The sequence below is a fragment of the Triticum dicoccoides genome, chromosome 6A (assembly GCF_002162155.2).
Source record: "Triticum dicoccoides isolate Atlit2015 ecotype Zavitan chromosome 6A, WEW_v2.0, whole genome shotgun sequence".
NCBI classification, from domain to species: domain Eukaryota; kingdom Viridiplantae; phylum Streptophyta; class Magnoliopsida; order Poales; family Poaceae; genus Triticum; species Triticum dicoccoides.
The window spans coordinates 616,848,631-616,853,160 of record NC_041390.1 but is presented as its reverse complement, the minus strand read 5'-3'; the positions used below and the strand labels follow the sequence as shown (position 1 = coordinate 616,853,160).

The 4,530-nt window shown below is 40.2% G+C and overlaps 4 long non-coding RNA genes across 4 annotated transcripts in view; 2 read left to right on the top strand and 2 right to left on the bottom strand.

The window, feature by feature from the left end:
- LOC119318527 overlaps positions 1-228 on the bottom strand; it is a 3,128-nt gene extending 2,900 nt beyond the window's left edge. The window contains exon 1 of the long non-coding RNA XR_005154152.1: positions 72-228. This is a non-coding gene — a long non-coding RNA (uncharacterized LOC119318527). The remainder of the gene's footprint in view (positions 1-71) is intronic.
- The window catches only part of LOC119318529, a 7,237-nt gene extending 5,113 nt beyond the window's left edge, over positions 1-2,124 (top strand). The window contains exon 3 of the long non-coding RNA XR_005154154.1: positions 2,016-2,124. This is a non-coding gene — a long non-coding RNA (uncharacterized LOC119318529). The remainder of the gene's footprint in view (positions 1-2,015) is intronic.
- The window catches only part of LOC119318528, a 21,574-nt gene that overhangs the window by 15,242 nt on the left and 1,802 nt on the right, over positions 1-4,530 (top strand). The gene's annotated exons all lie outside the window — the stretch shown is intronic.
- On the bottom strand, positions 292-3,826 carry LOC119318526. Its single transcript, XR_005154151.1, has 4 exons — positions 3,725-3,826; positions 3,605-3,653; positions 2,007-2,111; positions 292-1,337 (listed from the first exon to the last, which is right to left on the bottom strand). It is a non-coding gene; the product is annotated as an uncharacterized LOC119318526 (long non-coding RNA).

Below are 4,530 nucleotides of genomic sequence, written 5' to 3'. Positions count from 1 at the left end.
TGAGCAAACCATATATAACATAAAAATGAAAATGCAGAAACAAACATGATTGGGAGAAAGAGATGATTCACCCCTTTCTTTTTCGTCAAGCTCTTCCACAAGATCTTTCTCTTCTTTTCTATCTCAGATAAGAAATTCCACAAGATTATTTCTCTTCTTTTCTATCTCAGATCTGAAAAAACACAAATTGAGAAATCAAAATCACAGAATCAGAGAACTGGGATATAATAACTGGGGGGAGGAGGGGGGTGGGGAGCAACCTAGATTGGGGATGGTGATGCTGGACGACGAGCTTCTCCACTCCACGAGCATCGCCTGGACCTGGAACTCCTGCTACTCTGCTCCCACCACCCACCTCCATCCTCCTCTGCTCCTCCATTCCCACCACGAAGACCATGTTGCCCCTCCTCGCCCATGGTGGCGTTCCTCCTTTCCTTCCTTCTCTCTCCTCATGTTCTATCTTTCCTGCAGATCAAATCGAGTGCCGCCACCGCCCTTTGCCTGCAGGTGACCGCCGCCGCCACCGCCGGAGAAACTCGCCTCCGCACCCGCACGCCTCAGATCCGCTGGATCCGAGATGATGAGGGATGGACTGAGTGAAGGGGACGAGGAGCTAGGGGAGGCGGCTGTGGGGTGGAGAGGGAAAATGTTTAGGGTTGGAGACAAGGAGGGAGAGGAGAGAGCCAAGGGGGCGCGGGGCTCAGGATGTGCACGTCGAGCACGGGGCGGGCGCGGAGTGGCTGCCTAATCCCTCGCAGACAAGGGAACAACTGACCCAGCCAATCCATGTGAGTGCTGAGCCCACCAGTCATAGGCCAAGAAATTAATTACACAGTGACCAAAAATTACCACCAGTCAAATGATCGAACGACCAGGAGCCAAAGTCAAAGGAGATCGAACGGACAGGAATGATGCGCACGGGAAGGCCTCCTGAATGGCGGGTACTCTAGGAGGCTTTATATGTTAGATACTGGAAGATGCTTATCAATAACTATATACAGTTCTTATTCCATTCACACATATTTCTTGCCTCCTGATCATGGTATTGTAAAGGAGACTAAAGAGACAGGTTCTAGGGAAAAAAGTAATAGAGCTATAGGAAATAAAGTAACTCATTTAGGTATGACTATGGACAAGGCAAAGGTTTCAGAGAGAAATTGGGGAATAAAGCAATTTTCTCAATCTAATTACTTCAGAATCATCAGTATGAGAAAACATTGATACCTGCTACTACATACTGATCCACTTGCTTCTCTTCATGGAAGAGTACCATTAGTCCTCTGTCCATATGAAGCGAACATAATGGCCATCTAACATCAAATAATGTCTTCTTGAAACTGAAACATAGAAAGGCAAGTTTGAGGTAGAAACAGGATCACCCATGTTATCACAAAAAAATTAAGAAACAAAGAAAACGTCCAACAAGAGAAACTTGCAACCCATCCTAAAAATCCTAGAATCTGAATGACATCAGATTCAGCACAAGGCAAAGTATGTATCTTAATCTTATTGAACCAAAGAGAGTAAAAGAATAAACTTGGGAACATTATATACATAAAAAATATAAGTGTCGAAGACCACCGGTGCCATTCTCATCAGCATCGACCAATTTTGTGAAAGTAAAAAACATCAAACATGGGAACCGTACCGCCCATCCTAAAACTCTTGGAATCCGATACACGAAGAACATCAGACACATGACTGCCATACATCATATAAAAAATTAAGTTATTTTAATTACTGAGAAACCATGCATCTATTGCCAACAAAATTGGGGCTTCTCATGTACATCGGACCAACAAGTGCAGCTGCAATTTTAGAAGTATTTTGGTTTGACTAAAGCAAACGCTAGTCCTCGCACAAGACCCCTTCCAGCCTCATGCCTCAACCTAACACACCTTGTACATAATACATCAAGGCCCCATGAGCACAAAATAGAAATGAATATATACGCTAGTAAGACCAAAAATTAACAAAATACAGGGAGCTTAATCATATTGTCTTACATGCATCAGGATGTAAGATGCGGTGACCTTGGCGCCACAACCATGGAGACAGCCAGTCTGGACATGATGATGGCAGGGGTTCAGCAGCGAGAAAAGGAGGAGAGTCTGAAAAGTAAGCACAATTACTGATCATTTTTACAATTGCTGATTTAGATTCCGATTCATACTCTAAAATAGGAGGGCTAAATTTCTGTATTCAACCCCTATAAATAAACTACACAAGATGATAGTGAGACTGTGCGTAGAGAGCTAAATGTGCAAGATCGACATCTTTGCTAGTAAAAGACTTAGCATTTTCTTCTTGAAGAAAGTACATCTCTACTTTTGGACAAAAGAATGCAACACATACAAAGAATGGAAAATCGCCATCGAACAAAGGCCATGTTCCACCATTCAAGTATCTGAACAAACAAGCATGTGATTGGTAGCAGTAGTGAATAGTATGCATAGATGTGTAGGCAAGTAACAAAGATTAGCGAAAGGGAAACAAATTATCCAAAAGAAGAAAGGTTTTATATATTTTCAACGTACCCAGCTATAAAATCATATGCTTCTTGATTAACAAAATGAACACACAATTAAGTAGGCATAGGAGGTGCACAATCATGTACCGACAAAAAGCAGAGATGGACAGGGATCAAGTTCATCCATCCATCTTCAAAAAGAGTTCTGAGTTCCGCATATATATAGAGATATAGATAGTGGTGTTCTGAAAATAGCTCTTCTTAATTCTGCATTTCTCCTAGGTACATCTATAAGAAATGCAGAGTGAAGCTGATATTTCCTTTCTATCCTCACAAATATTTTATTTTCAAGCCAATAATAAATTTAGATTGCTACTATTATAATTAGAGTACTTATATCAGAGATATTATGGTATAAGCACTTAATAAACTGCTATCAAAGAAGCATACATGACATAAGGGGTATTTTGTTGCCTCAACAATTAAAAAAAATAGAGCAGTACAAATCTTTAAAGGAAAAAGGCAAACCGAACGTGCAAACAGTGTGGGTTCCATGAATTTGCACAGAATATAGACAAAGAAAAAGAAACTAAATTCAGACCACAGAACATGGCAAACCATGGAGAAGGAAAATCAGGAGATGCCAAAATCATTCAGCAATTTTGTCCCTTGGACCAAGAAGCAAAGACAATTTACTTATATACAGTATACGACCAAGAGCTTGCAGCAGGGTAATGAATAAAACAGAACTGCAAGTCTGCAAGAAAGAAGCATATTTACCTTATTAGTTTCCATTGGATTTCTAAGCTACAAAAAGTTGTTACATTAATGCTCTCAAGATTGGTAGGTTGTACCCTTTTCATAGTGTGGTGAAACTATAATTAAATGAACTTTAATTGCATAGCTCTTGCAAGAGTATCACTTCATGTATGACCAATTGGAATCCTTGCTCTGTACTTAATAATTCTGCACTCCAAATAGCTACAACCCTCTACTGAATTTTTTTAACCAAGAAGCAATAATGTGACCATAATTAATGGCAAAAAATGTTCATTGCTCGTGTTAGAAGGATAAAATAACTACCTTTGGTAGGTACTTCAACTATGAAAGATCATGTAATAATTAGTGATTTACCTGAGAGTAAAAGGGTCGCAAGTATATTCATTAACTGCCCTCGTACAACCTGCAAATTGATTATGGAATGAGTTTCTGACGGGAAATAGAAAACACACAACACAAAAGAACAGTAGGTACCTGACATAGCTCCAGCGTGGTAAACTTTTTTGAGTGCTTCCAGTCATCTTTGGTGTCTTACTCGTGTCTGGCCATTGCCCTGCTCGTCAAGGTCACCTTTGCACCACCAGTCACGGCAAGGCTCATGTACCAAGTATGCTCCAGCTGCCAACAGACAAGCAATGTTGCGGAAACCAATTGAGGCATTTTCACTAAGTAAAGCTACAAAACCATTTAGTAAAATCCAGTGGAACTATCCTACTACATGACTGAATCAATGAAACATAACAGGAGCTGCAGAAGCCACTCTAGATCTTTTTCACAAACCAAAGGTAGCATTTTAGGTACTAATTAACCCTGGGGCATATATTATCATTTAGTCAAATAACTGAATCAATGAAAATTGATAGGAAGAGAAGGAATGGGGGTGTTTCAGAACCATGGCTACACATACATGGCATACATCTGAAAAAGGGAAAATAAACAGCCTAAATACATACTTGAAGGAAACAGGATAAAATAAACTGATGTATGAACTGCAATGTGATGAGATTATTAGTAGACATGATAAACTACGTATGTACCAGTCATTATTTAATAGATTATGAATAGGAAGAGCTTGGAAACAAGGATGAAATTAAATCTGGAAAGGAAACAAGAATAAATCAAATCTGACTAAATCCACGAGAGTACATGTGAAGAGAGGGAGAGAGAGAGAGAGGGGCAAGAAGCACGTGATTAACTTTTGATTCATATGGTGTGCTGCCTGTGTGTAACAAGAAAGAGGGGTCGGAGAAGAGAGAGAGGGCACAAGGGGGAGAGGGGGA